This window comes from Ambystoma mexicanum, chromosome 7q, assembly GCF_040938575.1.
Source record: "Ambystoma mexicanum isolate Mex_15411 chromosome 7q, UKY_AmexF1_1, whole genome shotgun sequence".
In the NCBI taxonomy this organism is placed as follows: Eukaryota; Metazoa; Chordata; class Amphibia; order Caudata; family Ambystomatidae; genus Ambystoma; species Ambystoma mexicanum.
The window spans coordinates 228,763,864-228,788,728 of NC_090941.1; positions in this window are offsets into that span (position 1 = coordinate 228,763,864).

The following is a 24,865-nucleotide window of genomic DNA, read 5'->3' on the forward strand; positions in this document are numbered from 1 at the left end:
TAGGTTTATCTGTCAGCCAGACTGTTTTGTCTGAAAAAATGGTGATGAACCTAAGGTAATATCCTATTAACCAGAGACAAGCTCTAAGATCTCTTTTGGTCTTGGGAGTTGGTGTATCTAAGACGGCTTTTAGCTTCTAATGTTGGGGCTGTACATTCCCATTCCCAATGAAGACGCCAAGGTATTTTACGGCTGACTGGCACAATCTGCACTTTGCTAGACTAGCATTTAGGCCAGTGTTTCTGAGGACTTTCGTGATGGTCTGGTTCGGGACATGCAATGTTGTTTCACTCCTTGTCGCCCCTATGGTTCTCACAGACTTTCTCCTCCTCTTGAATATCCATACTGGGATAGCTGTCTCGTCGTACGGTCTGCCTTGCTCATAGTATGCTCTCATGCTCTACCTTTTATCCCTGTGCGAAAGGGAAAGGGCCATCAGCTTTGTGTGATCCGGGTCAATTGCCTTACTTTGCCTGACCCTTGTATTGGGAAATGTCAGGTAAATGGCTCTGGTAATAATCCATTGTCTTTTGTGTTGTGCAAAAGTTTTTGTGTCTGAAAGGGGGGTTGAGTTTCTGAGTTTCAGAGTTTCTGAGTATCCTACGTGAGTATCCTACGTGATAGGAGGGGGAAAAGGTGTTGGAAGAAGGAGGATACCGTGTCTCACCTGTCGGTGTCCCACTTTCACTCTCCGAGGGCCCCCCATCCAGGAGATAGCCGTATCCTGGTCACCTGGATGACAAATCCCTGGGGACTAGTCAGGGAGACACCTTCAGGTTTCTCACAACACATACTGGGCCTCATTACGACCCTGGCGTTAAGGGTTTAACGGCGCCGTAAAAGGTGTCGGCGCCGTTAAACCCGTAACGCCTGATTACGAGTTCCCCTTGCGGGACCCGACCTTAACGCCTGCTTTTAGCAGGTGTTAAAGTAGGGTGCCGCAAAGGGACCTTGGTGCTAAGTACGGTGCCGCAATTTGCGGCACCGTACTTAGCGCCTTCCCCATTCCCATTGAGCCCTATGGGGCAAAAATGGGAATGGGGAAGGACCCATGGTGAATGGGGAATTGCCGCCCCACCAACCTTGGAATGGGGCGGTAATTCCGCCATTCACCATGGCGGACCCCGGCATGGACCATGGTGCTAATAGCACCATGGTTTAGCGCCAGGGTCGTAATGAGGCCCACTGTGTCTGCCCATAACAAATAACACTGAGCAGGATCCTACTGAAGGAATTCCTGACCCTGCAAAAGTGGTTGAACGGATGCTCTCTAAAAAGGCAAGAAAACTGGGCAAAACAATAAAACATGGGCCAGGTCTTCATTAGTGTTACGAAGTTCGTTGGTCGTGTAGAGTATGAACTACCCCTCTGTCCCCAAGAAACACCCTGACAACACCTAAAATACTGTCAGCGTGATTATTAAGGCCACAGGTGGAAGTCCCCAAACCAGGACGCGGGACAGCCGGAAGAATCCCTTGAGCGCTGTAAGGCAAGGTACAATGGTTATGTAAGTATGAAAGCAAGACACAATTACTTGTATGTAAATAGCAGATACTAAAATACCTGTGAGGACTTGGAAGAGGTGTGAACCTCCAGACTGTGGCGGGACAAGGCTGTATGGTATAGCAGGCAACCACCTATTGTAGGACCGAGGTCCAACTGGAGACACGTGGAAATCCGAGGTCAGAAACTTGATGATCAAATGTTCCAGCGTCAGTGAAGGGTGAAGCAAAAACAATCCGTGTACTAAGCGTAGGTCGGCAACAAGCAATCCAATGTTCCAAAGTTCCAGAGTCAGAGAAGGGCTAAGCAAAGATGATCCGTGGAGCAGGCGTAGGTCAATGATGGGCAATCCAAAGTTCCAAAGTTCCAGAGTCAGAGAAGGGCTAAGCAGAGACAATCCGTGGAGCAGGCGTAGGTCGACAATGAAAACAGGTCTGTAGAACGAAGAGAGTGCGTCACGTGATCCTGATTGAAACAGCTGTGAAGCAACGCCTTCGGTTTCCGAACTCTTTTTATCCCTGGAAAGGACACACGTGACAACGTCACGTGGAAGCGAACCGAAAGCGTTGCCGCGTTGCTAGGAAACCAGGGTCACATAGTCCGTGACGCGCCGGGCAGCACTGATCTCCGCGGAAGATACGAGTTCCTGGATTGCAAAAGTCTCCACTTGGTTTGCCACCGCAGTGAAGGGCGATAAATGCCTGTACCGCCAAACATGCCACGCCGTGCCCTGCCGTGTGGAACGTGAGTGGGAAATGCTGTGCAGGAATCTGAGCGTGTGTGCCGGGAAGCGCTGATAGTGGTAGAAGCGGTGGGGCGTGTCTTCGGCTGAGTAGGAAGCGGTGTGACAGAATCCCCCCTCAAGGGCCCACGACCACGTGGGCTAGCAGGATAGTCCCTATGAAACCGCGACACCAAAAGCGGGGCCCGGACATCCCGAGAGGGAACCCAGGAGCGATCCTCGGGACCATAGCCCAGCCAGTCCACCAGATATTGAAGGTGACCCCGATGGTAACGGGAACCAAGGATAGCACTAACCTCAAATACATCCTGGGAGGAGACAGAGACCGGGGCAGGCAGGACAAGGACACGAGTGGGAGCAAGGTACGGTTTGAGGAGAGAGGTATGGAACACCGGGTGGATCCGCCAGGAAAGGGGAACAGAGAGCTTGAGAGCCACGGGATTCAAGATTCTGGTAATCCGGTAAGGGCCCACAAAACGGGGCAACAGTTTGCGGCAACCAGGGATCCGCAAATGTCTGGTCGATAGCCATACCCGATCGCCCACCTGATATTCCGGAGCCTTCGCCCGCTTACGGTCAGCCTTGGCCTTCATCACCGCTTGAGCTTCACGGAGATGAACCAATGTCTGAGTATGCACAGCTGCAAGATCGCGCACACAGGCATTAGCAGCAGGAGTGGCAGAGGGGAAGTCAGGTAGCGGCAGGGTGCGAGGATGCTGCCCATACAGAGCATAAAAGGGGGAGAAACCAGTGGCGGAATGGCGGGAGTTGTTGTACGCGAATTCGGCGATATACAATAATTTGGACCAGGAGTCTTGGAACTGAAGGGACAGGCACCGCAAGTACTGCTCTAGAGCCTGATTCACCCTCTCGGTCTGCCCGTCGCTTTCAGGGTGATAGGCCGAAGAGAAGCGGGCATCTATACCCAGGAGTTTAGTGAGAGAGCGCCAGAAACAGGACGTGAACTGTGATCCACGATCAGAGATGATGATCTGTGGCAAGCCAAAGAGACAGAAGACAGCTCTAAAGAACAAGCGAGCCAGGGTTGGGGCAGACGGTATACCTGTGCAGGGAATAAAGCGGGCCATTTTTGTGTACGAATCGATGATAACCCATATTGTATCGTAGCCTTGTCTGCGGGGCAGATCAGTGATGAGATCCATAGATATGGTGTCCCAAGGCCTGGGAGGTACCGGCAACGGTAAGAGAAGCCCTAAAGGCCGTCCCCTGCGTGTTTTGCATTGGGCACAGATGGAGCACGTGTTGACGTAATGTTCAATGTCTTTTCTCATGGAGGGCCACCAGCACCAGCGTTGTAACAAGTCTAATGTGCGTTGTTGCCCTGGATGGCCGTTTATTGCCGCATCATGTGACCAAGCGAGTGCATGGTTGCGTACGTCGCATGTAGGGAGGAACAATTTGCCCTTGATGAAAGGTAACCCTTCGTGAAGGACAACGTCCCATTCGGTGAGTGCATGGGGATTTTGGGAAACCCATTGTTTGATGTCGGTAAGCATGGTGGGAGACGGCGTACACATACAGATAACATGGCCTTTTCCCAGTAGTGTGTCAGGGAACAGAGGTAACGACTCCCCGCCAGGAGAACGGGATAACGCATCAGCCTTACCATGGATGCGACCTGGTCTGTGTTTGACTACAAAATCAAAGGCGGCAAAAAACAAATGCCAACGCACCTGCCTGCTGTTTGCACATTTTAGGGAGGCTAAGTCTTGTAAATTTTTGTGGTCTGTATATACCACCGTCTGGTGTTTTGCCCCCATTAGATGATGTCTCCACGTTTGCAGAGCGTCCTTGATGGCCAATAACTCTTTCTCGGTTACAGTATAGTGTGATTCGGCTGCCGAGAACTTGCGTGAGTGATAGGCCACTGGATGCAAACAACCCGTGGTTGGGCAATGCTGGGACAGTACTGCTCCTAGGGCAAACGAGGAGGCGTCTGCTTCCAGAACATAAGGAAGGTCGGGATCGGGGTGTTGCAATACCGGGGCAGAGACGAACCTGGCCTTGAGTGCTTCGAAGGCCTTCTGATGTGTAGGGGTCCAAGAGAATGGGACAAGAGGACTGGTCAAAGTGGTCAGAGGAGAAACGATAGAAGAGAAACCGGCGATGAATCGCCGGTAAAAATTAGCAAAGCCGAGAAAGGACTGGAGTTGTTTGACGGTGACGGGAGCTGGCCATTCAGTGACAGCACGAACTTTAGACACATTCATGGACAAGCCTCCAGGGGAGATGTGAAAACCCAGAAACTCCACTTCCCTTGAGTGGAAGAGACACTTTTCCGGTTTAGCAAACAAGGCGTTTGCCTTGAGGCGAGAGAGTACTTCTCTGACATGCCCGACACGTTCCTCCAGGGAGGATGAGTAGATCAAAATATCATCCAGATATAACACCACGAACGTATCCAGGATGTCAGAGAATACGTCGTTGATGAATCGTTGGAACGTCGCAGGAGCATTACAAAGCCCAAAGGGCATTACTGTATATTCGAATAAACCCTGTCGGGAGCAGAACGCTGTCTTCCACTCGTCCCCAAGCCGGATACGAATCAGGTTGTACGCCCCTCTTAGGTCCAACTTAGTGAAGATAGAAGCCTTAGTCAACCTGTCCAACAGCGTGGAAATGAGCGGAAGTGGGTACCTGTTTTTTATGGTGATGGAATTCAACCGTCTGTAATCCACACATGGACGTAGATCGCCCTCCTTCTTTGGCACAAAGAAGATTGGACTGGCAGCTGGAGAACAAGAGGGCCGTATGTGACCCAACTGCAAAGCCTGTTGTGTGTATTCTTTAAGAGCTTGCTCCTCTGACTGTGATAATGAATAAACCCTACCTCTGGGAATGGGAGCCTCCGGAACCAGATCAATCGGACAATCATATGGTCTATGCGGGGGTAAACCCTCAGCGGTAACTTTGTCAAAAACCATATGGAAATCATGATAGGCAGCGGGTATGTTAGCTGTAACGGCCCCCACCGTGTGCGACGACGAAGGATTAGGAACGATGTCGTCGATATGAGTGGCAGCCATGGCACCAAGGATCGTGGCAGGAGTGGACAGCGGATCAGCTTCGATGAGACAAAACCGTTGACACACCTCGGATTCAAACGTGACTTGTCCGTTTCCCCAGTTGATCAATGGGTTGTGTTGCCTTAACCAGGGAATTCCCAATATGATGCCGAACTGTGGTGTATCGATGAGGTCAAACGACATGGTTTCTCTATGGATGTCTTGTATCACTACTTCCATTGGCGCAGTCTGGAACCTGATTGGGCCGGAGGACAGGGAAGTGCCGTCCACGGCGTTTACCGGCTCTGGATGCTTTTTCCTGACCAGGGGCAGATTGAGACGATGGGCCAAGGGAATATCGATGAAACAACCAGTGGCCCCAGAATCAACTACAATATGAACTGTGTGAGCGATCTCCCTAGTGGGTTTTAGTAGAGCATGAAGTACCACTGGTCTGATAGGCCCGAAGATGGGTTCAGAGGGGGTCATAGACAGGTTCGCCGGTACCCCCTGTATCATGGGCGAGCCTTCTGAAAACCCGAAGTTTTGTTCTTGGGGCGTCGGGGGCATTCCCTTACAAAGTGTCCGTTTAACCCGCAAAAAAAACAGGCGTTATTGTTTCTTCGCCGTTCTCGTTCGGATGATGTTATCGGACTACGGATACCGCCTACTTGCATGGGTTCAGCAGGGGTGGTAAGAACGGAAGGCCCAGATTGACTAGAGAACGTAGTTTCGGCCCTTCTCTCGGATCTCCTTGCGTCAACCTGTAAAGCGAGATCCACCAGATCCGAAAATACCGAGGGAAGGGCAGGAACCACTGAAAGGGCATCCTTCATGGTGTTGCATAGGCCGCGATAGAATACGATTGCTTTCTTCTCCTCTGGCCAGGATGTTTCAGCAGCGAGTTGGTTATACTTAGTAATGTATTCTATCAATGGTTGTTTACCTTGTGTAAGATCCAGGAGTTCGAGATCCCTTGATTGGGCCTTATAGCGCGTATCAAAGACTTTGGCCATTTCTGATACAAGAAGATCGAAATCATACAGAGCGGGATGATCGCTTTCCATCATTGGATTCGCCCAAGTGGCCGCAACCCCCGACAAATGGGACAGAAGAAACGCGGCTTTTGTAACAGAATCAGGAAACGCTAAGGGCCGGCACAGAAAATGTAATTTGCATTGATTAACAAATGTACGATATTTCCGGGGATCCCCCTGGTAGCGTTCTGGTGCAGCAAGAGGGACGGGTGTAGCAAACCATACAGGAGTGGGTTCAGGGGCCGTGACAGGTGTTGGCTGGACTGGGGGAACTGGGTCCCCGAAATCGGCATCTGCGGGTAATGGGAAACGCGTGCTCTGTAAGGCGTCCAGGCGGTGATGTATGGCCGTCGTGGCGGTAACCATGTCGGTCCTAAGGGCCACCACTGCCTGCAATAAGGCGGTCACTGGATCCCCGGCGGAGGGATTCATACTCCGGACGACCAAAAATGGCTTCACAGTCTGTTACGAAGTTCGTTGGTCGTGTAGAGTATGAACTACCCCTCTGTCCCCAAGAAACACCCTGACAACACCTAAAATACTGTCAGCGTGATTATTAAGGCCACAGGTGGAAATCCCCAAACCAGGACGCGGGACAGCCGGAAGAATCCCTTGAGCGCTGTAAGGCAAGGTACAATGGTTATGTAAGTATGAAAGCAAGACACAATTACTTGTATGTAAATAGCAGATACTAAAATACCTGTGAGGACTTGGAAGAGGTGTGAACCTCCAGACTGTGGCGGGACAAGGCTGTATGGTATAGCAGGCAACCACCTATTGTAGGACCGAGGTCCAACTGGAGACACGTGGAAATCCGAGGTCAGAAACTTGATGATCAAATGTTCCAGCGTCAGTGAAGGGTGAAGCAAAAACAATCCGTGTACTAAGCGTAGGTCGGCAACAAGCAATCCAATGTTCCAAAGTTCCAGAGTCAGAGAAGGGCTAAGCAAAGATGATCCGTGGAGCAGGTGTAGGTCAATGATGGGCAATCCAAAGTTCCAAAGTTCCAGAGTCAGAGAAGGGCTAAGCAGAGACAATCCGTGGAGCAGGCGTAGGTCGACAATGAAAACAGGTCTGTAGAACGAAGAGAGTGTGTCACGTGATCCTGATTGAAACAGCTGTGAAGCAACGCCTTCGGTTTCCGAACTCTTTTTATCCCTGGAAAGGACACACGTGACAACGTCACGTGGAAGCGAACCGAAAGCGTTGCCGCGTTGCTAGGAAACCAGGGTCACATAGTCCGTGACGCGCCAGGCAGCACTGATCTCCGCGGAAGATACGAGTTCCTGGATTGCAAAAGTCTCCACTTGGTTTGCCACCGCAGTGAAGGGCGATAAATGCCTGTACCGCCAAACATGCCACGCCGTGCCCTGCCGTGTGGAACGTGAGTGGGAAATGCTGTGCAGGAATCTGAGCGTGTGTGCCGGGAAGCGCTGATAGTGGTAGAAGCGGTGGGGCGTGTCTTCAGCTGAGTAGGAAGCGGTGTGACAATTAGGCACATCACAGAAAATGCATGATTGATTCTCATTGCTATTACACCAGACCACCACCACTGCTCTCAAATGAATGCAATTAAAACGTTCCCTGGTAATAACAATGCGCTGATAAAGGTTCTTTGCTCACCACAAATACTTCTAGAGACCTTGGCCCATAGTGATCGTATTCTTCATATTAGCCTCAGGATCTCAAATGACTCCCTATTGTCCATTATATGATGGAGTACCCTTACTTTTACAAATTTCAAAGCCTTGCGAGGCATAACCTCCGTCACAAAATTGCCAAAACTATTGTTACAGAAGAGAGAGAGTGGGGATCGAGGTTCTAAACTGAGAATATCTGGTTGGCATAGCAACTGGCAATGACATGGCATGAAACTGCCAAATCACTTAAATCTATTTTTCCAAGACTCTCCCACCATACCGGGCTTTCCATTTCCAAGCTGCACAGTGATTTCGTACTAGGCAATTTTAGGCTATTTTTCTGTAGACAATTTTGATTTTTTTCTGTGCTACTTTTGAAAGCAGGTCTCTTTTTTTGTCCTCCTGAGGCTGCCTTTCTACAACCATCCGCTGACCCTATGCCCACTCTCTTTACCTCCTCCCACCCCCATTATGTGTGCTGGTTGGATTTTGTTTGGACTATTTTACTCTCCACCCAGCTCTCTCTACATTGCAAGCACCCACCCCACCCCCCACTCTCTACCCCTTCTGATCCTTCCTCTCACTTTATTTCTTATCCTCTCATTCTCAACCTATCTCACTCATATGTCCTCTTGCTCAATACCGTTGACACCCTCTCTCAATCATTTCCTCCCTTGCTCTATTATCTTTCCTTCTCATTCTCTTGCACACCCTCAACCCTTATCACATCCTCCTTTGAAACATTGTGTTCTTCTTGCACGTGTTTTGCCTATAAATGCAAAATTCAAAGAACAGCAGTAAATACTAAAAATATTGGCTTTGCCAATGCTTGTTTGTTTGAGTTATAACTGCAGTACATTCTTTGGTTTAAACTGTGTTAAGAGGACTGATTTACTTTTGATTTTAGCAGACATGTGAGTTTAAAGTAAGCATAATTCTCTGAACATAATGTTTTACTGGTTTCGCCTATAACTAAATCACTGCAACTTTATGTGTGTATACCTTTAGAGCAAAGTAGAATATTAGACTGTGTTTAGATAAAGGTGCAGTCCCACTGTTGCACAAGTGGAGAATCACCTATCACATTATTTTGATGCCATTTTCACTTAAAAAACGGCTTCCTTGTCTCCGAGTCTGAGGGTGGAATTGTTACAAGCTAAATTATTTAAAAGAGGGGTTTCCAAGACCACAATTAGAAACTCAAAAAACTAAATAAAAATTGTGTGTGCATATCTTGTTTGGGGTGAGATTTTACACTTCCTTGAATAGGGTGTCACCAGCTTGATACATGTTCTAATACCTTCGGATGATGGGGCCTAAATGATATAGCAGTCAAGTTTGGATATTTAGAAAGGTTCCTCTTATCAATCATGGCATACATTTAACCCTGGATCTTGCATTAATGTGCATTCATTTTTGGAGGCAGGTCATCAGAGTAGTTAAGGATAAAGTAACAGCCAGAGGCTGAATAGGAGCACTAGATGTGGATGAGATATGTGAAGCTGAATGGTGTCAGCCATGGAAGGTGACCAGATTTCAGAAGAAAAGCACATGGAGAGAAGCTCACCAGAAAATTAACCTACACCAGATAACTGTGAAAGCAGACAGGTCAGAGGTACATCTGTGGCTAGGGCAACCACAGCTGATATTGCTTTAAGTGTTACTTTGACCTACTCTTCCAACTGTTCTGAACACCTGTTCCCTGAATAGAGTAAAAATAACCAATAAGTGCATTGCTTCCCAGCTACCAGTGAGCAAGGCGTTGGGTGCTCAATGGGAACACACCAAACAAGGAGCAAGAACTAGTGTAAGCATATGTGAGTAGATTAGAGCTTGTCATTAGCCATCCCCAGATAGTTAAACAGACTAGACTTGTCAAAAAGCCAGTGCAACCTTATGGCCTGGAGCTATCAGACAGTATTGACCATTAGTGCAAGAATTGAAATCTCTGCTACTAGACCCAGAGAGCAGCATTCCAGCATCAAGCATAGGTGAGACCAGCATATGGTATGGGACGGAATGCTTGGCAAAGACCAGAAAAGCATAGTGAAACGAGTTTCAAACAACACTGATCGAGGAATTCTTGTTTAGACACCTGCGAAGAATACAGGGAATGACATACACTCATCAACACATCATCTTGTGTGAATAATGGTCTCCTGTGCACGTGTCAGTGGGGATTGTCCCCAGTTGAGAATTGCTGGAGAAGACAAGTGCTGAATGCAACATTAACTCATTAGCATTTCTCTTCTTCTTGACACAATCTAAGTAGGAAGCAACTGGTCAGAAAATCTCCATTTTATTTCTTTTTTATCTATTTTATTGCTTAAAGTGTAGACCTAGCTCGAGAGGAGCTGAGCACTGTATAAAGTTTTTTTAGCCAGTGTTAGGGCTGGCATCTTGTAACAGCAGTGCAGCAGTGAGTTGCATTCTGTGTGACAATTGTGATTAGTCCATGGTTGGGTGCTGTTGAAAAAGCCACATTTTTTGAGATTTGAGGGGTCATTCTGAGTCATTACCGGGATCGAGTTTCAGAGGGTGGCTGCAAGACAAGAGAAGTATTGTTGGCAGGTTCTCTTTGCAGACTAGTTGTGATTTGAGCCGGTTAGTCGATTTGCTGCACAAGCTCATATGCCATCAGATATGTGGAGCTCAGCTGCCAGGTAGGCTGGTGTGCTACCTGCAACTGCTTTGTAGACAATACAGGCAGATTTGAACAGTATCCTGGCCAGTTGATGAAACCAATGTAGTTTGTGTAGGATGGGGGAGATTTGGTCAAATTTCCATGCATCCATTATAAGACGTGCTACAGTGTTGTGGACTGTTTTTAGGAGAGCCAGGTGATGCCTGTCAGTAGGGCATTTCCCCTATCAATGTGCGATACCACAATGACCTGCACTATGGTCTGAACGTCCTGTGGTGGATGCAGGGTTTGATTTTGCAAAGGGTGGAGATTGGAGCCAGGCACTGTGGGCCTTCTTGGCTATGTATTTCTGTAAGGACAGGTTTCTATCAATGGTGAAGTCTGAGGGTTTTGCTGAATCTGAAAGTTGCAGATGAAATACTTCTAGGAGCATAAGCGCCATGGTTGGACAAGTTGTTGTTTAGCACGGGGACCTATGAGGATGAATTTGGGCTTGGCTGGGTTAAGTTTTAGGTAGGCAGCCAACATCCAGCAATGGATGTTGACTAGGTAATTGCAGAGACGACTGATGTCTCGTGGGCTCTGTATTCTTATGTACAGCTGAGTATAATCTGTGTATTGGTAGATTACTATTTTGGGATGTTTGAGGAGTGTATCGAGAGGCTGCATGTAAAGGTAAAAAAAGACTGGTGAGATGATGGCTTCTTGCCGGATACCGCAGGAGACTGACTGGGAGTTGGTTAGAATACAAAGTGTTCATCTTGATGGACAGGAGTCTGCCGAGAGGTAATAGGTAAACCAGTTCAGGATAGTGCCAGTGAATCCCATCCTGTTGGCGAGGAGGGAGAGGAGAATACAGCGCTCGACTTTGTCACATGCAGCCAAGAGTTATAGAAGGATAAGGAGGCACAAGTCACTCTTCATGATTTGGAGGGTATCATCTACCTAGATGGTGGCCACCTCAATGCTACACTTGGGATGAAACCCCGACTGATCGTCGTTTAGGAGGTGTAGTTGATTGATTCTGGTGAATAGTTGTGTAGTGACTACTTTTTTCAAGATTTTGCCAATAAAAATGATATTTGTAATGGGCCGGTTGTTGGCCAGGTCGTGTGGATCTTGGGCTGTTTTTTCAAAAGTGGTCATATGAGACCAGTTTTTAGAGTGTCTGTGACTGAGCCTTCAGTAAGGGAGACATTAATGATGCAGAGTAGTGCATTGAGTGCCGGACCCATTTATAATGTAATGATGGAGGCCGAGATGATTTCATCTGAGTAGGAAGAAGGTTTAGGAAAGGCGATTGTTTTTAGTGCATGGGCTAATGGTGTGGGAGGTTGATTCGATGATCTGTCAAATGTTGTCTATTTTGTGTCTATTTTTTCAGTAAAATAGTCGTTGATTCTGTTGCATTTTTCCTGAGTTGCTTGCACCTCTCATTCTGGTGAGGGTTTGGTACAATGCTTTACCTCTCCAAAGAGGGCTTTGTTACTGTCAGAGGCTTCTCCGATGGTGGTGGTGTAGTAAGCATATTTCACGTCATAATCAGAATCGTACAATTGGCACAGATGTATTTGAAGTTGGTGAGGTTGCCAGGGTTACGGTTTTGAGCCACCATTTTCCTAGGGAACTGATTGAATGTTTGGTCGAGGAGAGCTCAGGGGTGTGCCTAGGGGTGAATTGTTTGGTCTAAGCCAGGGTGGTTTTTAGGTGGTCATGAGTCTGCACCAGATTCATAGCTGAGTTTTTGAATAATTTCTAGGAGGACAGAGGCATTCCCAGTAGTGCGTATGTCTGCAGGTTTTGTTTCTAGCTCATTGACCGGGAAGTTTTTGAATGAGCAGTGCTAATTGTGGGACCATTTTGCCTGATGTATTTGGCCCCAAGTCACGTATATAAGGTCTGAGAATCAATATTTTGTGAGAGATGGTGGTCTTCAATACATGAACATACTGGCGACATTCAGTACAAATAAACAAATGTAGTCCATAATTTCATATTCATATTTTAACACTTGCCAGGTATCTCCAGAAACACAATTTCGAAAGATTCTCGAAATGTGGAACACCGAAAACAGGTGGATTGTTGAGGAGTTTGGAAGCAGCAGAAGTTTTTATATTGGAACAGAGAACCCAAAAGAATAATGTGTCATGTGGTGGCACCTTTGTCAACATAATGGGCCAATGGTGAAAAAGGGGCACATTTCCATACTTTTCCATTACTGCACTAAAGCAGATTCAGCTCTTGTGCTGCCCTTCCATTGGCTCAACGATAAAGGAGCATCTCACGTCTCACTGTCTCCTGTATCAGATATCCCCAATTACAAAAAAATACAGTATCCTTTCTGATGCCTGCTCATTCAATTGGGAAACGACAAAACGTCAAAAAATCCCCTTTATCGTCGAATTAAAATGATCGAAATAGCTTTCGTAGACACCATTTTCCCCGGTGGAATAAATGTAAAAGATGTGCTGAAAACCCCAATTATATTTAATGATTTATACTCGTTGGGTGTCACACTGTGCCAGCATCCTACCCTGCCCTGTTAAGGGCCTGCTTCCAAACAGAGGATTTCACAAAGACACGGCGCATTTCATGTGTGGGTACCCATTCAGCACCAGGCACAGATTAAAAACAATCTGTTGAAAGCAGCGCATCAGATCTCTTTCGCCGAATGATCTGTGGGGTTTCATATTCTGGCTTTATTACTGCTCCGTCTTTTGTGGTTCGATTCTTTTCGGAGTGACCTACAACTTCAAAAAAAAGTCCCTCTGCTTTATTATGCGATAACTTGTTCCCCGACACCCATGATGTCCTGAAAACTTCTGCGTGTTAAAAAGGGAAGCCATTTTACCTCACAATAGAAGAAAGAAGGCCTATCTCATTTGCAGTGTCTCCGCAGCATTTGAAAAAGCCCGACCACTTTCCCAGCAGTCTTGGTCGCCCCTGTTTTATCCGTCTGATCTCGCGCGGACAAAGGATTCGCGAAACACGAGACAAGCAGTGAACTAATGAGAAATGGAATAAGCAGACATGTGATCTGTTAGGGCATGTGCCGGCCAATTGTATGCAATGCTTCTTATTTTGTGTGGACACAATGTGGAATGGCAGGAGGGGATTATGGCACGCATCTTATGTAACCGAGGACAGCCCTTTTAACATAATGACTATCCAAAAGCAGCATTGCCTCAGGCTGTGATCTCTGACGCAGTTTGTCTAGTTAATGCTGAGTCCATAAGGAATTTTCTTAACTAGCTTGAAAAACAGCAGGTAAAGAAAGATCACAGCCCTCCCCGTACACAACTTCGCGGTTGAATGGGAAAACAACACTTTCAGCTCGGTGGAGTGTATTGATCTGACGCCGTGCGATTGCCTTTCATGTGCGGCTGTAGAAACAAGCAACGTGTTAAGATCTATGGCTCTGGGCGGAATTAAAGTGCCGCTAGCGAGGGCTCATCTTCGTCCAACCCTGCAGGCACGATTGGAAAGGCCCTAGGTGCAATCTGTCTTTAAAGAAATTATAATAGGAAATAGTTGAAGGGAAAACGCTATCGCTGGCTTTGAGTTTTGCACAACAGATATCATCGGTGTGGGTTTGAAAAAATATATAATTGTAGATTTACAGTGGGTAACATAACATAACATTAGCAGTGGGTTAAATATAAAATTGCTAATGACGTTTCTCAAGCGTACTTGAGACAGTGGAGGATTCTCTGCATCCGGCTAGAGGTTGCGCATATTAAGTGCTCATTATGAAGCAATGGCATACTCTGAAAAATGACTAACTGTGGTAGAACGAAGAGGTGGACATGGCGTCATATATATTCAGTGAACAACATTTGTTAAAGGGACGTTATGGTTAAGTTGCACTAATAAAAACCTATCAAATTCAGTTAAAAAAAAAACATTGTTAAAGGGTTGTTATGTTTACAAGTAAAACCCCCAGAAATGTGCTGGTTAGGGTAAGCAAGCATAATGTGCGCCACCACCGTGTACTGCTTACACTCAGGACATCAAAGATGACATCACAAACAAGCAGCATTTTCCATAGAGAGACCTCAACCAATGAAATCCCTGAGGTCTAAGGGACAAACCCTTTATACATGTGATTGTCTAGTCCTATCTAGCTCAGTACCAGATGTTCCTGTCTGAGGGTCATTGATCAAGCATGATGGTGGGATATTGTGCCTCTTTGGGGTTGTTGAGTCTGTGGAAACCCACTTTTCCACCCCCTGTGACGCACATTGGGTAAGTATCAGACCAAGCCAGTTCCTACAAACGTGTCCCCAACAACTAGTAATATGGGAAGTTTGCTCCTCTCCTTTGCATGGTCTGCCAAGAATTGGCTCAAGTAGTGCTCCCAAACTTGCGTTTTCCTCCATAGTGTGTTATATTAAAGGTGTATGGCTATAATGTCAGGAACCAGTGCATTATACCTAAATGTGAATATGTATATTGTGCCAACCACACCAATGACACATCCTTTATCAGTGTCAGTTGTCTTCAGTCTAGACAGTAAGTAATTGAAGTTTTCAATAGCGCATGTTTTATGGCAGGTGCCTTGAACTCGTTCTTAGCATAATTATGTCCTATAGGAAATCGATTTTGCTGTGTATATAAAATGGGGGTCTATTTGCTATCCTAGACTAGTGACAGCATAGCACCCCAATCCTATCTTAGAAGGATCGGTATGAAGGAGGAATGGTTTTGAGAAGTCAGCATGTTTAGCAACAGTGGATTACACAAACAGGCATTCTTGCAGACTATCAAATGCCCTCCAATTTTCTTCACTGCAACTTTACCTGAGGGTTGGTTATTTTTATTTTTTATGTTGGAGGTAACACATTTTTTGTTTTTTTATCAGTGATCTGGCGATAATAGTGATCTGGCGATAATAGCCAAATAGGCCTAAAAAGGTTTTAGCTCCTCTTTGTCTTATTGACTAAGGTATGGACGGCACCATCTTCTAATGGGGTTGTATTGGAACATTCCCTACAAAGAATCTGGGATATTTCAAAGTATTATGGACAAGATTACATTTAGATGGATTTGCTGAAAGTCTGGCAGCTTCACATTTTATTACATATAGATGATGGTTATTTTACCTTGCCATAGTCCCATTATCAGAGTACCCCTGAACGACATCTACACTGGTGTCTGTGCCCTGGTCATCAGAAGTTGCTAACTCATTTATATTTAAAATGGAAGCTTTGAATTTAGTTTTTGAGAGAAAGACCATGCCATGCTTTGAAATAACTAGCTTTGACAAGAAATGCACTAAGACTAACAATCAGTGATATCATCAATGACATTTGTGATGTCATCTTTCATGTCCTGGATGTTAGTCTTAGCAGTGCATGGTGGTGGCGCGAGTTATGGTTGCTTATCTTACCATAACTGGGGAATTTCTGGGGGCTTTCAGTTTTACTTGTAACCATTATGTCCCTTTAACAAAGTTTTTTCACTGAATTTCATGGGTTTTTATTAGTGCAATGTTGTGATGCGCTTGTCTCTAAGTGAAAGCTGGTGATGTCATGTGGAGTGTTGCCTTGTGAATGTCGGAAAGTTTACCCAAGGATTCCACACCCAGGCAGTTAGGGCTCCCCAGCCTGGGTGATTGGCGCCAGTGTTATGTCCTGTCCACTTATGTATGTAACTTCATATAACTGTGACTTAAGTACTTGTAATAAACATGTAAGTAATCCCAAGAAGCCTGGAAGTCACTTTACAACATTGGCGACGAGTTGGTCTTAAAAAGAAGAACATGGAAGCAAGAAACTGAATAAAGTGGAAGAAGCCTGCTGCTGGGGGTGCAGGAAGAAGTTGGAAAAGGACAACACTGCCCCAAAACACAAGTAAGACCCATCACCCAGGGCACCAAAAGGGAGGAAGGAAGCCCTATACGGAAGGTTAAGCTGCCCATAAGGTGGAGGGAGAGCTGGGTCCTGGGGCTGAAGAGAGGAGCAGGGCCTTGAAGGGAAGCTCAAGAAGGGAGCTAGGCCTTTAAGATGAAGAAATATGTGTGAAGAAGTCAAGCCTGTTAAAGTAAAACCAGAAGTGTTGTCTCTTAAGTGACGATAAAAGGAAGCTTAAAATGACACCTGGGCCCTTAAACTGAAGAAGGAATCTCACCCCATTACTTTAAGAAACCTGTCGATTAAACAAAGCTCGTAGTGAAGATGACTCCCATGAGAGAGGGAGGAGCTAGGGAGCTGTGGGCAAGAGAAGACAGCTGATGTCATGACCAGCAGCAACTCTTTGTGATAGGAAGGTGTTCCTGGGGTATGGCGTGCTGGGTGAAGATGTCGCCTGTCAGAGGTTGCATTGCAAGTGCGAAGTACTGAGGGGTGAAGAAGAAAGCTCTGCAGTGATGTTTCCATTCACCAGTCAAAGTATCATTCCCCAGTCAAGCAGCGCAGGGATGTGATGCTGTTTACCCTCATATGAAACCAAAAGTAAGATTTGGGGAAAGTATGAAGCCCAGTAAGCATCCTCCCGTGTAGGAGTGTAAGTAAGACTGCGGACAGTGAGCTGAGGGGTTCCCCAACGAGCCACTATGATGTTAGGGAAGATTTTGAAGTGACAGTCTGGAGTGAGCAGCGAGTACTGGCTCTGCTTGTCCCAAGCACAATGTGAACTAAAGGTTAGACCCAGGCAGCGCTAGCCTGGTAGCGTATGCTCAGGGAAACGGATGCAGGGAAAACTGCCTGTGTGACACTTTGTTTTCAAGGATCAAAAGCGGATCGTGTTTTGGAAGCAGTGAACCATTTTAAAATATTGAAGTTGAAGGGTGTCATGCACTGGGTCGAGGTACGTGGTATGAGTGACGTTTGGCTTATGAAGATCAGCATTGCCCCGAGGCAGAGGTGTGACTTGTGACATCACAGCTGGTCTAAGGGAGTCGGCGATGCCATAGAACGCCAGATTAAAGCATTATGTTTGTATTAGAATGCACTCACCATGCCAGATTTCAGCTGGTAGCCGAAGCCGTTAACCGAGGCAGGATGAAGAATAAAATAAACAATGTTATGAGGAAAAAATCCTGCGACGTGCATTGCCGTGCACAGGAAGAGGAGAGCTGAAGGCATTGGGCTGTAAAATGAGTGAATAAGCCTAAGTGCATTGTGGGGTGAGAGGAGAGGCCCCCTTACGAATCATCGTCACAGTGTGCCTACGATTATATGGGTATTATCCGGCTGAGAGATGTAGAGCGCTGCTGAGCACGTTGGTGAGTTGGAAAATCAGACAGGAATAAGAGCGCAGTAGGAAATCCGAATTCCAATATAGGATTTGCCAAGGATGTCATTATTGTCGTCATGAGTGTTGTTCCTGGTGAAGGGAATGCGGCAAATTTGGGTTATGGTGCATCAAGGTGCTGCGACTGCAGAGGAGGCACAAGGACCGCATTTTAAGTAATGGCTGCTGTGGGATGTTTTTATCCATGCATCCGAGCCCTACCTCAAAACTGTGCAGTACTGACATGGAAAACATCATGATGGCCAGAGATTCCCAGAAAATGCCCAGGGAAGTGCATGAAGAATAGGCTGCCACCCATTTTGCCGATGTTATGGGCACAGAAGGGCACTGCCTAAAACCACCATTGGACTACCCACACAGTAGCCTGAAACCATTGGGAATGGCAATGCTGTTTGCCAAAAGCAACCTAGAATTGTGGGGAATTCATTTTCTTAAATCCCAAAAATGGGTGCATTACCAGTACTCACCACTATCAGAAAGCCGGCGGTTTAAAACTACACCAGACATTTGTGTAAAACTGAATAGATGAACCCAAAGCAGGCCAGAGAAAGACTTACTGAGAGGTGGATACAATGTAAAGTTATATTCTGAAGTGACTTGAAGGTTTATAACAAGACTGGCTGAGCTGTGGATTTCAGCAGTTTAAGTAAATTTGGACTGAAAGACACTAAAAATCTAAATGTTTAAAAGAAATGAGTGACCTACTTTTGAGTGTCACATAGGTTTCAATTGTTTAAATGTCATAGTTTTAAACTTAGAATTAGCATTCTAGCTGCATATCTAAAAATGGTTAGTTTTATTTGAATGCAGAAAACTGGGTAACTAAAAGTGACATTAGCTGGGGCCTGGCTTAAGGAACTGGATTCTGCTTGACAACTTCCCCCCAATTGGAGTGAAACTGGATCCACAGCAGTTCCCAGGCCTAGCTGCCTTTTGCTGTTCCCACCAAAAGGGATATGACACTTCTCTGATTGAATTACCAAGGGACTGCTAGAGACTAAACATAGGACCCAGGCAGAGGGTTTATTGAGGTGGCCATAAATGGCTTCCTCTTGAACAAAGGGCCTTCCAGGGCCCAGGCAAATGTTTTATTATGGGGGCCGTAAAAGTGGCTTCCTCCTGGAAGGAAAGGGGAGGAGCACTGCCTGTGAGAGCAAGCTGGCTTGGCAGAACTGGAAAAACCAGAAATTCAACCTTGTGCTGGGGGGAAACCACACCCCTTTGGAGCCAGAATATGGTTTTAGAAAAAGATGAATAACTCATAGTACGGACTTGTCATAATTATTTAAATGATACCATAATTCTTGTGATTTTTCTGCCCACATTTTAAGAGGTTTTTAGAACCGGTGGCATGATCTGGAGCAAACTAGCAGTTAAGAGGGTATTACTTAAAATGTATGCATGTTAAAAATCTGACACTTCATCAAGTAATGTCCATACTCCTTGCGCACATGTGTATAAATTTGGGGTAATGTCCGATATTACGAAACCAGTTAAAAAGTGCAAATGTTGCCATTTCTGAATGCAAGCTCCCAGGAAGAGCAGATTTGGACAGGGTATACCTCCTGTGATATGTGATGGGTGCATGTAATTTTAAACAAATGTGTACCTGTGCAAATATGTCTTTTGGGTCAAAATATAGATTGTGTGTAGTTTGACAGGGGTGGGTTGTCTGTACAATAAACAGACCTCATCATGATGACACTTCATTTCATTCCCCCAATCAAGGGGAAGAGGATGAAGTGGCCAATGACAAGTGGAGAGGGGTAGGGCCTAGGAAGCTAGCCTTTCCACCCATTTTCAAAACGTATAAAAGCAGACAGTCAGGACACATAGGGACCTTCAATTCCATTTGCTGCGGGACGCTCTGCCGGGAAAATCCATACTTTACCTACATCAACCTCCAGAGAGCCAACATAGAGACTTCAATCTATCCACCTTCAGAGACCAAGACTTTACTTCAGAATTTGTAGCAGAGAGGTCCACTACAAGCTAAATCCCTCTTTAGCAGGTCTCAAATCATTGCCATTATCACAGCCAGGCGAGCTGTTTGAATTCTTTGCAAGAACTCTTGCCATTTGCCAGAGAGCAGCGTTGTATCCAGAGAGAGACCAGCTGAACCGGAGACCGCTGTATCCGGACCCACAGACCTGATCAGAACCAGAGACCCAGACCAGACCAGCAGAGTAGAGCTGACCCCGACGCTGTGCGCAGAGACCGTCCGTGGCGAGTGAAGAAAACCTGACCAGATCCGTGGCGAGGCCCATTCTATTTCTAAATATATTGTGAGTACCTAGCAGAACTGTGCAGAACCAATCTCTTAGTTAAAATAATATAATTCAATCTATTTTAATCTAACCAGAACTAACTGTCACCTGTCATTTGCAAAGATGTCACCTGTCATTTCTAGTTGCTAGCTGTCACTTGTCACTTTGAACTTTAAAATTTCAAATCTGAAAAATGACCTTTACCATATCGCTCATATCTCCGTGACCGTTTGTCTTAGAGACTTGCAGTAACTTTCCTCTGAAAGCTGGGAATCTTGGCTTTTCAACGAACCTAGAACTGCATTCCTATTCTCTACACTTTTGCTGCAATCGCGAAAAACACACTCGCGAATTTTACCGCGATTTGCAAATGTCTCCACGTGTGGAAACAGCAGCTTCCTTGCTTTCCTTGCTAAAAATTCGTTTGCCTCTTAAGAACCATCCCTGAATCATTGCTAGAGTGAGCCTGGACTAATATTAACTTGATACAACTCACCCTGAACCTCTAGAGGGAATTAAAAGCATTTTATCATATTTTTCACTTCATTGCCAGCACATATAAAAGCATTTTGGGCCTGTGTTTCAAACTTCTGTAGTCTAAGCTTGCTGGGGTGAACTGAATTACATTTGATTGCATTTCTGAGAACTGTGTGCTTTCCTTCCATTTCCTTGCATTGCATAAAGGGGGGAGTGGATTGCCAGAGAAAAGTGATTACATTGTTTTGTTGAAATCATATTGAGTATTGTTGGTATTGCATTTCATTCAACATTGCATCCATCTGAACTTAAATAAAGTATTCTCTACCACCTTATTCTTCTGTTCCTATTCACAACTGTGCTAGTGCCAGACTATCCATTATTGATCACTGCTCAGATTAAGTGTGATATTCAATTAGTAATTTATCATAAAGTGTGATATATATATATATTGTTTAAATTCTCAAATAAACCTTTTAACTTGCAAAACAGAACTACTTCTTGGCTCAGTGGGGTCAGGGGGATTCCAAGAGAGGGGTGTTATATAGGGGTAGTCATCCAGAACGCATAAACTGGACATAAAGATATATCAATAAGGGTTTCCATTCAGTATCCCAGACTAGGCATTGACTTAGCTGTAGTGTTGAATTGAATCCTCATATCCGGTCGGATCACCACGCTGTGTTACGCTGTAAAGCACTCCTCAAAGGAACGCTCTAAGGAAAAGGTCTGTTTTGCAAAAATAAAATACAAACTTCTGTAAGTCAGGAAGGAACTCAAATTCCAGAATGACGACCTTGGTAGATATGAAAATAGCTAGAGAGCACTTCTTACATAAGCTATTTGTGAGAGGTGAGTGGACCCATCAGGACCAGACGGTCTGGTTGCAAGCAATCGCACCCCAGATCATGGAAACAGGGTCAGATACATGGAGAGACCAGGGTCCCTTACATGTGGCCCTGAGTGAACTATATATGTCCTCTAAGGCCAAGGATGAGCACAACAAGATTGCCAGGGTAGCGGCATATTTATATTTACATATGGGAGCCATGCAGGACAAATGTGCTGAAGGCCAAGATCTGGCGAGTAGGCAACTGCTGGCATTACAGAAGGCCCAATCTGATCTGGACTCTTCTGAGCAGAGGCTGCAGAGGAGCCAGGAGTCAGAAAATGATAGTAGGCAGTATATCATTAAAATAAAAGAGGACATGGATATACTGCAACAGGAAAAGGCTGACCAGGATACTAGACTTCTGGCCCTGCAGAAGGAGCACCAAGACAGTTTGGACTCCTTACTGCAGAGCCAGAAAAAGCTGGAGCAACAATTAGACTTTAACAGGGCATGCACAGAGCAGGTAGCCACCCTGCAAAGTCATCTAGATAGAGTGAAGGCAGAGAGCAACAAGCTGATTTTGAAAGACCTGGATACCCAGGCAGAGTTTGATGAAGAACACCAGAAAGCTGGTGCCTTTCAAAGGCAGAGGGACAACCTGGCGGCACAAATGCAGGCTCTTAGCCAGGAAAGAGACGCCTTAGGCCAGGAAGTCTGCCATTTAAAAAGAAAAACAGAAGAAAATCACTTGGGCCTCCAGGGGCTGGGTGACCTCCAAAAAGAACGCCAGAACTTGTTAGAACACACCAGGAGGGTTGAGGATGCTCTGGCAAGAAAGGAGCAGGCCAATAGGGACACAGCTCAGGAGGTAACCCTCCTGCAGCAAAGACTGGCCCAGTGCTCCAGGACCAATCAGGAGGCACAGAGAGAGAATGAGGCTCTCTGCCAGCACAATGATAGACTCCAACAACAGGTAGCGATGCAGGAGAGACTGGTAGAGTCTAGTAAGGCCTTAACTGAGGAACTGAAGGCACAGGCTCTTGCATTGCAACAGGGAGCAGGGGCGGATAGCGATGAGGTTCGCTGGGAAAGAGAAACTCCTGAGCATAACCCCAGGAGCCCTAGTACCAGAGGCCTTTATTTCTCTCAGTCCCTGGACTCTGGCACCCCCATGTCCCCTGGCGCACATGAGCACATGGCCACAGGGATGGCAGATTACTATCCAGCCAGAAGCATGGGGCTCATAGGCCAGTACCACCCAGGAATGGAGGGGCGGGCATCCGGGTATGGGCACCCAAGCACAGTGCAATTTGATGGGGAACCCCAGGTGAGTAGGCCCATTAAGGGCATCCTGAAAACCTCTGCCCAGTTAGGTCAGTGGGGGGGGGTACCCATCAAATCCTGGCAGCAAGGAGGGATCTGAAGACTCCTCTGAGCGGTACAGGACACAGGAGACCAGGTCCCCACATTCTGCCAGCCATTCCCAGGCTCGCAGAATCCGGGAAAACCTGGAAGAACAGACAGGAACCTCTGGGAGCAGTGCCTCTGAGTCAGAAGATGAATGGACCAGGGTTACCCGGACCAAAAGGGCCAATAAGACAAAAAGGGCCTTGCTTAAGGACCCCTTAAAGCAGATTAAGGCAATCAGGAGCGTCATCACGCCTTATCATAAGAACGCCAAGTATTCTGTTTGGGAGCACTTAGAGTTGTTTGAGCAAATGATGGAGACTTTCCATTTGAAGGACAGCCAAAGCTGTATTCAATATGTAAAGTGGACCTTCTCCCCGGAATACTCCAGTTTCTTTGCGGGGCTGGAGGACCAAAATCATTTAAGATGGTCCACCTATAAGGCGGCCATCTTGAAACATTTTTCTACTCATAGAAATCCTCAAGAGGCTCGCAAGGCAGCCTACAATTTACAATATGGGGAGGATCAGGCCCCACAAGAATTTGTGCAGGAGTTAAAGCATGCTTTTGCACAGACCACAAGAAGGGTGCGCACGGATAGCAGAGAATTTATTAATACGTTTTTCCATGCCTTGCCCAAATACATAATGACCCAGCTCGTGGGGGATTTTCACGAGAAAAGATCTTTAGACTTTGTCATTGAACAGGCAACCCGGATCTATGAGGTGCAGAAGCCAATAGAAAATAAAAATAATGCGCCCAAAAAACCCAAAGTCAACAACACCCCTGCTGCTGCCAAGGTGGCAGAGGTAAAGGTCACCCCCGTTTTAGAGTTGGAGATGGGGGGGCCTAAAAACCTACCTGCACCTAATAATGCTAGGCCCAGAAGGTCCTCGGGCCAGTCACAGACAGGGAGCCAGGGAGGCAGCCCCACAAATGAGGTCCCTTGCTCTCCTGATTATGTAAGCCCCCGTTACAAGGGAAACAGACCCATCCTGGGTTATGTGTGGACTCCTCCAGCCCAAGGGGGGGATCCAGCCAAGCACCTAACCCAGAGAACTTCCCTCCCAACTTCTCACAGGAGGGCAGAAACTCACCAAACCCTGGGCAGAACTTCTTCCCCAGGTATCCACCCAACTTCCAGCCCCAAAATCCTCCACCCTTCTTTCCACAATTCCCTGAGCCCAGACAACCGAATCCGGGAGAGGGGAGGCCAAGGGCGGAGGGGTATCCAAATCTTCCCAACCAGGGGTACTACCAAAGAAGGGATAGCTACCCTTCCCGGGATCAGCCCAGGGGAGAAAACAGAGCCCCGTATCAGCCTGAGCGGGTTTCCCAGTTAGAGCGCCAGGTTCAAAACATGGCGCGGGATTTGGGTCACATACTGAGGGCTCAGCAGAACCCTCAGATCGGCATGCCGGCGCAGAACGCACCCAACTCTGGACCTGGTGCTCCAGAACAATGACGGGGGCAGCACCCCGATAACTCACCAGTTCCCAGGGAGGAGGCACAAGGGGAAGGGGGGTGTAAAGCCTTGGAGGAAGCTTCCTTCCTCACTTGTAAACAGCCCCTGGAAACCCAGGAACCGGAAACAAAATCTCCTGCCCCTGAAAGTCTGCCCCCTAAGGAGCAGAGGGGGGTAGGAGAAACAAAAGACCCAAACAGACTCAGTTTGAGGAGGAGGTACAGATCTTCCAATTTGAGGGAGAGGGATCCTCAGAGGATCCTGGGAAAAGGATCTTCTCCTTCAGAGAGGGGGGAACTCCTCCCAAAGAAAAATGGGTCCCTAGGGATGCAAATCCAGACTGGGGAGATGTGGAGACTGAGCTACCGCCGCCCACCATCTCATCCCAGAACCAACAGCAAGAAAATCCCCTGGTTCAAACCCATCCTGGTGACTGCCTCCAAAAAGGGGGGGGCGGCCCGGAACCGGAGCCAGGGGAACCCACAATGGCTCTGATCTCCAGTTGCCAACTTTTTCTTTCAGATTCCCAAGGCTCTCCACAGAAGTTTGCCCACATTTCTTCTCTTGCAAT